Genomic DNA, 12,875 nt, shown 5'->3' with positions numbered 1-12,875 from the left:
TCTAGTCTCCACACGTGTTTTCACTTGATTTAATAAGTGGTTGACACAGAAAATCTTCAAAATTTTATAACACAGACCTCATTTTGATGGTCTGTGTTACGTGTTAGTTGATGCCCCTGAAGTGTCACAACCTAAGTGTAGCAGTGACTTTACATTTACTTATGACATTTTGGGGACTTGTTCTATATTTGCAAGTGACATAATGGTAATTTGAATTTATATTTTTTTTCAGATAATTATTTTTTTTATCTATATTACAGATATTATTAATGGACATGGCTCAACTATTCTAGTCTCCACGTATGTTTTCACTTGAATTGAGTAGTTAACCTATAGTTGACTCAATTAATCTTTAGATGATACATGTATTTCCACAATCTTCTAAAGGGGGTTAACTTTTCTTGTTACTTTAGGTGAAGCTGTGACGTATATTTCTTAAACCATTTTTTAAATACAACTTTTTTTAACTTTTGTTTTTATCAATAATAGTTTGAAATCATACATGCCAGCTAGTTAGCAAGTAGCCCAATAGTGCCACCTATCTGCTCAGAACTGATGTAGAAGAACACCAACCATTAAGTTGCAGATATTTTCAGTTGGTGATTGTTTTTTTATCAACTTTACACAAGTTTGTGTTTGAGTAAGGGTTTTCATGGTTTGTCAGTAGTAGCAACACTAACAAACAACTATTTTTTTGCCTTGCTGTATGGCAGCCTGCATAAATTTGCAGGATATCTAATCAAATAAATCCATTAATTAAGGGAGCTGCTGGTATTTCTGCTTTTGCATTAATTACATAGTCATTACCATATCAATTAGAGAAATCAGAGATCATGTAATTAAGGTTTACCCAAAAGCACCTGCTGCCTCAGAGCTGTGATGAGGATGTGTGTGCGCGCGTGCATGAGTGTGTGTATGTGTGTGTGCACATGCACATGCTTTATCCTAATCTAATTTCTGGCCTTTGACAGCACTCCCCCTCATCAATCCTGAGCTGTCGGAATTTAGCTTGGTTTTTTTTTGTTTTGTTTTTGTTTATAGGGGCTGGTGGCAGCAGTGTTTGGAGGGGGCGTTGCATGAAATGTTGTCATGGCAATCAGATTGATTGGCAGGGACGCCTGATTAGAAAGGAAGAATAGGAGACAGGTGGAAAGAGGCGGGCTGTACATCCAAAGGAGCAGATTGGGACATAGTGGGGACCAGTTATTTTTTGGCTCAGTTACACCTTGTAAAAGATAACCAGTAATTGCATTAACGTCTTACAGAGGGTGTAGTGTCACAAGCTGGAGTTTTTTTTTTTGTTGTAAACAACATCACCAGATGCTCTTGTCTTTGGCTTTATGCTCACTAAACTGTTTGTTGGTGGGTCAACTACTAGGCTCGTCTGTGTTCTTTTGCCACCTGTGAGGATAAGATGGACAGACATGAAGGGAGGGTGGAATAATTTCCTTAAAGAAAGGGGCCATGTAAAAGGAACTATGGAAGAAAAACACACAGACATATAAGATGTGGGCTTCAGGAGGAGATGAGGAATGACAGGAGGGAGAATTAAGAGGAAGGGAATTGGACCCACAGGGACGTGTCTTGACTGCTGGGGGGGACACCAGCCTCCGGCCTCCTCCTCCTCTGCACTTCCTACTCTATTTCCTTTCTTCTCTTAATTTTCTGTCCTTCACCTCTGGTTCTTGTTGACTTTTCTTGGCTTTTTTTTGCTCAAGGCAAGATCTCTGGGTCTACTCAGCTAAACTCATTTAGTTCAGCAAATGTTTTGAGAAGAGTGATTCATTCAGATTCCCATTTCTTTAACATTATTTGAAACTCTAATTTAATGAAGGTTGCAATAGAAAACTATTTAACTGTATTTAATTCTTTATTCTTTTGTTTTTCATCTTTTTTAGAACATGTGATAAAGTTCATAATAAAGAAAGAGTAAAATAACAGTTTAAAATAGTCTGTTCTTCATAAAACAACACAGAAAAAGAGTTTACAACACAGTACAACACAAAGAAAGAAAGTTCTTGCATCTGTACCAAGGGTCAGATTGGGAGAAATTGTTTTTAATATATTTACCAAGGATTTTTTTAACCCTGCAAGCATATTTACTCACAACAAAAGTCACAATATTGGAACCGTAAAATATCAAGATAGACAAAAGTAAGATAAGCCAATATATATGCTAAAATGTATTCATGTATTCATTATTTTATTTTAAAGAAAAAGATCCCTATTGATGTGGTGTTTTGGGCTGTAGCAAAACTAGAAAACTATGCAAAGAGGAACGTTATATAATGCACTTAACGTTGCAGCCTATGTAGAATAAAACAACACTGTCTCCCTTACTCAGGGTTTTTTAGGTTTTCTGGATCAAAAATCATCTTCAGAGGTTCCTTTTTACCTGATAAAATCCCAAATGACTACATTAATGCCGAAAGTTTTAATCTGTTGTTTTGAATACTGTATTTCTATTGTTTTAAGTTTTGTACCATTATTCCCTGTTTTAAAAAGCTGTTAATAGATTTTGTGTATATGTTTATGAGGGGTTGAACTTAAGCCATTGCCTATACTGTCAACAGTACATTTAAAGCTAAAAAGTAAAACTGTCAATTTTGCAATTGGCCTGATATCTGATTGTCATCTTTCATTCTCAGTCTCCTTCTTGGAGTTGTAACTTGTTACTCTAGTCTGACATCTAGTGGTTATTTAATAAACTTACATCACACCTTGAGGGTGTATTCAGACAGGACACATGGAGTTTGCTTAAGGTGAAACAGGGTTTTTTCCCTCCAATAATCTGGAGCAAATTTTCAGTCTGAAAACACTCAAGTGGACCCTGGTCCATAACTAGGAACTGTTCTTTCCCCCCGACCCATCTTTTGAAGTGGTCTCGGTTTGTTTTCAGTCGGACTGAGCTTCGGCTCGCTTTAAATTATCTGAGTCTGAATAGGCTCCGTATTCAAAGAGGAACAACTGAACCAAAATGGTGCGGTTGGATGTAAACTGAGAAGGAACGTAGCAACCATGACAATGACAAACATCAACTCATTGAAATCTGGTCAGAAGAATGCAGGCTCATTGAAACATATTTTAACGTTGTACACATTGCTTCTCACACTGTTTTCCCGACAATCTATGTGTCAAACACTTATCAGCGTATCCTCATAGTCGCCGTCTACTCAGTAACCCCCCTGCAGCATTACAAAGAACCAAAGAAGCAAGTAAAAAAAGGTTGTACTTGACCTTGATACAGACGTTTGAAACTGGTCTGTAAAATATAAAGTTTGAAGAAGTGAACTATCCTGACAAGAACTGCAAAGTGAGGACTTCCATTATTCTTTCTCTTGTTGCGTTGCCCCGCCCTTGTAATTCTTGGCCAACGTCTAAATAGATCACGTGCTTTTCTTTATAACCTTTGGTTCTGAACATTAAAGTGCAGTAGATGGCAGTCTAAATACAGACCAAACACAAGAATCAGGACTCGATCCGGACCAAATTAAGCAGACTCATTCTGGACCAATGGACTTTTCCAGTCTAAATACTAAGTTAGTCACGGCAAAGCCCATCTGTTTAGCAAAAGGAGGTGTGGCACTTTTCAAAAACACATTAGGTGATTTAAAATGGAGGCAAGTATTCGCAAACTGTATTCTACTTTATTTAACTGTATTGTGAACAGAAAACATTTTGCAAAGAAAAATTGCATTGCTTGGTGGTTGATGCTGTTGTCTCACAGACTGAAGGTTGCTGGTTTATGATCCAGCTGGGGTCTTTCTGTGTTGAGTTTGTTGCACACATACCTGAATGGGTTCTTTCAGAGGGCTGCTACCTTCCTCCCACTGTCCCAAAGTAGTCTGTTTCTGCTTTTGACTTTTAAAAAGCGATTGTACACAAGAAAGGCCTTAGTATTCTCAAGAAATCTGAAGCAAGAAGGGGCCCATCCTCACACCTCCTTTGTTTTGAGACATTAACTGCCTCTTCACCAAGCAGCCCAGATTGAAAAAGTGTTTCTGACGCCTGAAAAGTTATCAAATGACATTTGTTTTAAGTACAGGTACAGTATACATGTGAGAATTTCATGATCTTTTTCTTTTTCTGCTTCACTGTGCTTTGGGGTTCCACGGGCTCTATTTAAGGACCCCTTTAATTCCCTCTGTACCTCCTTTCACTGACTTTTATTCTGAGAAAACACATTTTTCCTTCATTGTTATACTGGCAATAGCAGGTGTATTTACCAATTAAAAAAGTTGGTTTGGCCCTAAATTTTTGTCATTTCTGAAAGACATTAAAGACTGGACTGCCTTAAGCTTTTTAAGTTTGAATCGCATTAAGATGGAAGTGATGGTGTTTGGTTCAAGCAGCTCATGTGAGTCCTCCACAGTTGATCTGGGTTCTGTAGCTTCACATCTTAAACTATCTGTTGGAAATCTTGGTTAACAAATGGACAGTTGTTTTAATTGATTGTTAGAGTCAAGCTTTTTTTTTTGAGGCAGTTGCTGAAGGTAAAGCCGCTTAGATTAAGTGGCACTTTGAGACAGTAATCAACACTTTCGTGACATCTTGGCTCTCTTTGGTCTAGAAAGCAGCTGCTGGCACTCTGGCTCGAGCAGAAAAAAGGGACCACATCACACCAGTCCTGGCTACGGACTGGTAGAGTTAATTCTAAGATTGAATTAATGATCTTGCACTGCTATAGGAAAATATTTTAGTATAAAATAATAGACATTATTTACGTTTTTCCAAGTTTTGTAAAAAACTTCATATTAACCCAGGAAACCTGGGTTTGCTTCCCAGGGCGTGCAATGTGCCAAAATCCAGTGTAGGTCCTTAAGCAAGATCTTTTGCGCTGCTGCCTATCTCGTAGCCTTGCGCCTTGAAAGTATAAAGTTGTGTCAGGAAGGGCAAAACTCTCTGCCAAACCACCTATGTGAATCAGTGAAAGGTGATTGATTAACTGTGGCACCCCTGACAGTATATGTGAAAAGGTGAACAACCTTTTTAATTGCAGGAGGTATACAGACACCAAGGACAGAAGGCAATGATCCTTAAAAGCCTTATTTCCTCTAAGCGGTCTGGTTTAGAATGGTCCCGGCAATTCAGGTTTCCACTAAAAGTTGGATCGTCACAGCGCATGCGGGGTTAGGGCAATTAGTATTTGAGAGAAGATTGTGTGAGGCGAAGAGGAATACAGACACTTTCTTGAAGCTTTCTTTTGTCCTAATGACTTTCAGCGAATCAACAGGTTGGTAGCTCCGCCCTAACCGGTTCATTCCATTTTATTAATGCACCCACAACCAACGAGGACCCAAAAATGGCACGGTTTGGTTGACCTAATGGATCTATTTTATAATGGAGCAGAACAGACAGTATTGTGCTGGTGAGTAGAAACAAGGCTTAACATTGGTGATAAGCTTACTTAGCTTGACCGCTGCATAAAATTAATTACTTTTTTTTAACAATGTATGATGTTTTCTGACCCTAATTCTGTCAAAATTGCTTGTTTACGGTGACTTTGCTGCAGTTGGACTTCATGTGCTCTGGGATGCCACTAGATGGCAGAAGTTCACTGGATAAACTCCTACACCTTCATTCGTTTTAGGCTCACTCTGCAGCCTTCACTGTTCGTCTTCCCTGTATTTAGTTATTAGGGAGAGACAAATGTGAAAAAATGCAGCACTTCTTATTTTAAAAGCAGGTCTTTTTTTAATGATCTGGCTATTATCAGATGAGATCTCGATCTCTTACAGGTATTTGTAAAAAAGAGATTTAGAAAAATCGAACAGTGCCTGTTTTCTACATGCATGTGTTTTTATTATGTGACATATGTGACATTTTTGCCCTGCTTCTGGCAACTGCACTTTCAGAATTTCTTCCAGGTTCTTTACAAAAACAAATGACTTTTTTGTACTGCAGCAAATAAATCCTTATTTTGCAGTAAGAGTACAGCAATTATGTGTTTGTTTCTTCTAAGGATGAAAAGATCATCGTTTTCTGTTGGTTTTGCCTACTATTCAATGTTTTGATGGACGTGCTAGAGCAGTGATTCCTATTCAGCCTGAATGCATTTGAGTTACCCTGCTTCTGTGATCACTTTCCCCTTTCAGAATCTGTTCACACCATTGAGATGACGACGCTGCAGCATTAAAAACTCTTATAGCATATTTACGCTGATATGCGGTCTGCATTCTTCTCTAGAAGGCGCAGCTAAATCAGATTAGCCTTTGGATGAAGCAGCAAAGAGCCTGCACGGCACAGTGTTGTCATAAAGCCTGCCCTTGGTTTGTTACCTGCCATATGGCTTTCCCAATCGGTGCTGTCTCTGCTGGTGCAGATCCAGCAGAGGGGAAGAGTGTGTGTGTGAGAGAGACACACAAAAGAAAAAGTATCTTTGAATTGATATCCTTTCCTCATGGTCTACAATGCAAATATTTGGGCAGGAAAATGTTGAGTAACAAATGCATTTGGTGAAACTATAAACACTTAAAGTGGAATGTGATGTTAGACAAAGTTATTTTTTAAGTAACTTCAGTGATGACATGAAATACTTTTAAAAACAAGACTTTTCCTACGAAGGAATCCTATGTTAATTTTCGTCAAAACTCACTTTTATCTTGTGCTTATGTTTTGTTGGTAGTAATTAGTAATGGGAAATACAGTTCACTTCACAGCAAATTGTATCATTTAACAGTACAGCCATTCTATAATTTAAAAAAAAAGTCTGATGGAAGTTAGGTTTTTGGTGTTTTTAATGCGTTCTTGTGGCATTTTTCTGATGATGTAGGACATATTTAAAGAAATTTTAACTTCAATTGGATTCCAAGTATTTCTTTTTTCAAATTGTTGTCAATTGGGAGCAGACATAAAAAATTAAGTTTGAAAAACCTGAGCAGGTCACAAGCTCCCTGCTCTGATCCATTCTGATGTATTCACTTGGGACAACAATGCAGTTTTTTTTGTCCTTTTGGATAAAAATGACATCATAATTAAAAGACCTTTGGAAACGCTTTTATGATCATGGTGGGACTTGAATGATTACGAAATAATTCATAGTAGGGACTACTACAAACTGTAAAACTGCTGCTGACATTGAGCTTAATTAATACATCATTTTAGATCAGGAACTTTTTTACTGATATTACTGTCACCTTTTGATTTCTGTATTTCATCAACTTTTACCTCCACTTTCTTCAGAACTATCACAAGTGAGGCTGGAAAGTGATAAATATTGCAATAATTAGGTTCCTCTAAATACAGATGCAGAATTGTTAGTCTCTGTTTTCACGGTTTTGTTATTTTCCCATGTTTAGTTTGGAAGGTTTCTGCATTTAGTTTCATTGCGGTTTATTGTTTTGCTTCTCCTCATGTGTTAATTGTAAACATCTGGATTTAAGTTCTCTCCACAGCTGTTTCCCATTGTTTCACTGCACCCTGTTCATCAAGACTACAGTTTGAACTGTTCACAATCAGATTGTCTTGTTACTTTATTGACCTGGGTTTCACTTGGTTTTATTGTCAAGTTCAAATTTTGTTGTTCTTTGGCCATTTATTAATTTGTTTTATATTGAACTTTCACTGGATGGTTACCTTCGTCATTTCGAGCCAGTTTAGCTCGTGCTGGTTTGCGGCGCCTTCCGTCCTTGAAACCCGGGTTCGACTCCGGGCTGCTCCCTGTTCCCTTCTCTACCTCTGCCGGTTCCAAGCCCGGTTTGAGAAGGTTGCGTCAGGAAGGGCATCCGGCGTAAAACATTGCCAAATTTACCATGCGACTTGTTCGCTGTGGCGACCCCTGATGGGAGAAGCCGAAAGTGGAAGGAAGTTACCTTCGTCATTTCACTTCTCATAATTTAAGATCCTTCCATAAACACATTTGTCACAGATGTTTGGTTGCACTAGACCAACTCTGCTATTGCACAGAGCAGTGGGATGATCTATTGCCACATCTTAATTTTTTCCCAACCCTAGTTTAAATTCCTATTCTAGTTGGTAAACAATCTTTAAAGTTATGAAAGCAATCAGAAAATTCTCTTCACATCTTTGCTTTAAAAATTGGGATCAAACTTTTATAACTGTCATTTTTTTGTCATTTCAAATTTCTGCTAATTGATTGACCTGCCTTTGGCAGCTTCTTTGTTGTCTCTCTGTCACCTGCTGTTAGGTTTTATTATTACCCTGCAATTGCTTTGTGTGATTTTAAAAAGTATTTTATGATTTAAGGCTAATGCATATGGATGAAATGACTTTTTTTTTTTTAACTTCCCAAGGCTTTTAGGGTGAATGATTATTTTATGACAGAGCTGCACATTATTATTACTAATCAGCAAGTGGTGAAAAAGCTGAAATTTAAAATTTTTAAGAATTCTTTTATAACTAAGCTTTGATTTTCCTTTTTTGTTTTTGTTTTGTTTAACTTGTCCTGTCCAACAGCTGGGCAGACAGATGAGAGCTGAAGGCCTCTTGTGTTGAACATATTTTACTTTAACAACAGGGGTTATTAGGAGGGTTTAACAACAGGGGTAGGAGGGTTGTCATAGGAGGGGGGGGGGGGGATAAAACCATGAAGCAGCATAAAGCAACAAGCTACTGGATGTTTATCACTACGGTAAGGTTCAAATGTAATACAAATCTCAAAGGGCGGGGCCTGTCCACACACACACTTAAATGTTATAAACACATCTGCTAGCTGCAAAAATGTCCACATGTCAACATGTACACAATACAGATAGTGTTCACTGTTATGTCTTGCTGCTTCTGCTTTGCTGCATCCCCTGTCATTCTGCTCACCTGGCAGGTGTGGCCAATGATCTTGATCAGCACCTGCCAGGTATTTAAGTCATAGGAGGCCACAACCAAAGGGAGAGGCATGCAGAGCAGAGCAGAGCAGAGCAGAGCAGAGCAGAGCAGAGCAGAGCAGAGCAGAGCAGAGCAGAGCAGAGCAGAGCAGAGCAGAGCAGAGCAGAGCAGAGCAGAGCAGAGCAGAGCAGAGCAGAGCAGAGCAGAGCAGAGCAGAGCAGAGCAGAGCAGAGCAGAGCAGGAGGCTGAGGAGCAGTGGGTTTAAGTTGGAGCTGTGCTGGTTGGTTGTTTCCATTTTGATTCCCTCTTGGTCCTCAGCAGTCTTATACTGCTGGGTTTTGTTATTTTAGTTTGGGGTTGGACCTTGGTAGTCCTTATTTGCGGGCTTTGTTTATTTTGTTTCAATAGTTACATTTTGTTAGGCAGCCTTAGCAGGGAGCTGCTGACTCCGACGGTCAACGTGGCTGGGTCAGTTGTCTCCCTGAATTATTTTCTGTTTGGCCAAGGCTCCAATCCCTTTGTTTTGTCTTTTGTTGGGACCAGCACAGTAATTATTGCTTTCTGTTTTATAGGACACAGGTTATTTCTACCATCTAATAAACCGTGTTCCTAAACTTTGGTGTCCATCGTCCATATGTTTTGGCCCCTTTTTGATTTACCCCTAGACTGGGACAGGTTTGCCTGTCGGGGGGCCGTAACATGCATACTTATGCCTTCAAACCAACTAGTGTGAAATATTTCATTCAATCAATCACGCAAACTATTAGTGCAAAGGTGAGCTAACATCTGTGCTCAATTGAGTGTTTATGTTCTTCTAAAATGGATGGTGGAATGTGAAAAGGAGAGAGAGAGCCCAGCCATCCCCACACCAAGACCCCCGCCTCAGCAGCCGCGGCAGCCAGAACCCCCAAAGCCACACGGCAGCAGGCAACAACAACAACAACCGCCCCCTGGGCGATAACATCCGCTACCCAGGCCAGGGCCAGCAGGACTGCCGCGGGGCCCCCAGAGCCAGAGAGCAGGGAGGCACGGGGGGAATGAAAGTGCCGCCCCAGCCCAACCAGGAGAGCAGCGCCCCCGCCACGCCAGGAGGGCCCAACGCCGGGCCCCACCCGAGAAGGGTGCCAACAGCCCCAGATGAGCACCTCATCACCACCCAGGAGTTCTGGGCATTCCCCCATCCCAACCCCAGGTACGAGCCAGGATCCCCCAAGGGAGACCCGCTCCGCGCTCCAGGCAGCCACTCACCCGGCCCACGGTTGGTCCAGAAAGGAGCAAGGCAGGGGCCAGCCGCCCTCGCCCAGGAAGGGGGCACGCCGGGGAAAAGGGGGGGGGCCCACGAGGGTTTTCTAAAAATGGCCCGACCAGGCTTGGCCACAGTTGGAAATTTGGTGAGGCCCAGCACCCGGGGGCAAGGACCAGAACCCACCCCACAGGGACACGGGCACCCCTGGCTCAGGTGTGATGTGATCCCTGGCTTCTAGCCTAGGGTTGTACCGCCCCGTCCCAGAGCCAGGGAAGGGTTGATCTCAGCCCCAGGTGTAGATGGGCAGCCCATCCAGCGCCACTGGATCCCCCCCCCCCCCCCCCACGAGCAGGGCCCCCGCCAACGCCACCCAGCACAGGCTGGCTTGGCCAGTGCTGGTCTGGCTTGCCCCCCCCCCCCCCCCCAGGCCAAGCCAGACCACCACCACTCAACCCCCCCCCCCCACACACACACACACCCAAGCCCAGAAGAACGCGCAGCGCCCCAGCCCGCCCCACCCAGGCACCGGACCCAACCCACCGACCAACGGAGTCCCCACCGCCCCCTACCGGGCACCGGAGGCCCCGACCCCCACCCCGAACCACGGCAGAAAGGCAAGGAGCAGTGACGACCAGGCCCCCCAGCCTCTAAGTCATGGAGTTAGCTATGGGAGACCAGAGAGACTGAATTCTTTCAAAGATAATTGAACTTTGGGCTGACATTTTTTCCAAGCTGATATGATCAAACAGCAGTTTTCTGTGTTGACTTATATTTATTTTTTTCTTGTTTTTCCAATTTATTAAAATTGTTTTTTTAGCAATACAAAGAGTTATGAAAATGATAGACAATAATCCTCCTTCTACATCGATGAGCTTTGATTTTCCTAACCAACATGTACAGTGGTAGACAAAATTGTTGGTACCCCTCAGTTAAAGAAAGTCCACAATGCTCACTGAAATGACTTGAAACGTTCAAAAGTAACAATTTATTGAATTATTTATTGAAAATTTATTGAAAATTAAATAATCTTATTAAATAATTTATGGGTACCATCATTTTTGTCCAGCCCTACTTCATTAGTTGTTTTTTTTTAAATAATGCTGTTAATCAACAACTCAAAAGTAATGGCTGATTTTGATTATTTAATTTTCAATAAATTTTAATCTATTGTTACTTTTAAACGTTTCAAGTCATTTCAGTGAGCACCGTGGACTTTCTTTAACTGAGGGGTACCAACAATTTTGTCCACCACTGTACCTTTCATGCACATAGTAATGGTGGTGCTGTTTTAGCAGGCATTGCAGTGTTAAGATTTAACTGTGCTTGTTGGGTGGGGAGCCCTGAGAAACCTTATAAAATTGCTCCATCACTACCGTGTTCACATATGGACTCAACAGCATTACATCTTTTCTCTGTATGCTCCTTTCTTACCGGAGGACTCAAAGGGTATAACAGATGTAGAGTGCGATATTTTTCTGTTTCGAATATTCATTAATGTTTAAGTCTGTCCTCATTGTAGGGTTCTGTTTTTGTTCAAATTGCTTCCTTTGTTTAGAATAAGCTGCTTTTCATTTTTGCTTCTGTTTCATTCTCCAATGTAGTATGTATATATACAGTATGTATCTTGTTTAAAAGGCTGCACGGATTTTTTCTATTGTTGCATAACTGTTATTGATTGACCTGCTTGAGACATTTTTGCAAGAGAGCTTCAACATCTTATGAATCTTATTTTCTGGTTTCGTCAAGATGAAATTCATAAATCAGTAAACAGATGTTTACATTAATAAAATAGTTGCAAAACTATTAAATGCTCCCATTGTTTGTGAAGTGGAACATGTCTGAAAGCATTGTTTTCACACAGGAGCAGCAGTGAGCTGTGCAGTCCTGTGGAGTTGCTCTGAGTTGGCTGCGTGGTGCAGTGCAGGGTTGAGCTTTATGTGTATACGTGAAAATGTGTGTGTGCGTGTACTTTTCCTCACAAAATTGTCATCCACGTTGGGTGGGATGATCCATTGTGTAATCACTTGTATGGATTGCTGTAGGCTCTGCCACACGTCTCTCATCTGCCTCAACGATAGTTTGATTGTTGTTTTTTAACATTTTACTGAAGTTTGTTTTTTAATGTGTATTCATGTGATAAGAGCCTTTCAAACGACCATAATCAGTATCTGCCATTTTTGAACATGAACCCTGTATAATGAATTTCCTATTCCCCCTTCAGGTTACAGTGGGAGCTTTTCATCAGTAGAGGGTGCAATTTTGCTTTTTCTCTCAGAGCTTTATTGTTTTAATGTATATTTTACCTTTTATAGTCATGTATAATAAATGATTTAGCCCTAGAAGGGAAATTCAGAAGGGATCCTTGTTACTCATTTTTATTCATACTGTTGTAAAGGGTGATATTTCTTACCTCTGTGATTGCAGAACATTTTTTTTTTTTGTTCATCCCGATTCAATTTTTGCTTTGAGTGACTAACATGGATGCTAAGATAACTCTACTAGAAGCTTTAGTGTAAAGTGCAGAGGATTGCATGGGTTTGCAAAATGCTGTATCTCACTCTTGGGTGTGGAGCAACGCCAGCAAGCAGACTGGAAACTGTTGGAAATGATGGGCAGTTTTCAACATGAGCAGCACAGGCAAATGCTGCAGCACCTATTTAGACTTTCACTTGTGATGTTTAATTTTTGCTTTCACTTGTGATGTTTAATTTTTGCCCAGACAATACTTATTCTGAAACCGTCATAAGCTTTAAAGACCCACTCTGATAAACACTGTGTTTTTGGTGTATTAAACATGTTTTGGTTGCATTTTACTCATAATGGAGTACATGTATAAAGATAACTAAAC

Source organism: Oryzias latipes, chromosome 9 (assembly GCF_053564925.1).
Source record: "Oryzias latipes strain Hd-rR chromosome 9, Olatipes_Hd-rR_3.1".
NCBI classification, from domain to species: Eukaryota; Metazoa; Chordata; class Actinopteri; order Beloniformes; family Adrianichthyidae; genus Oryzias; species Oryzias latipes.
The sequence above is the reverse complement of the archived record's forward strand: the minus strand, read 5'-3'. Positions refer to the sequence as shown.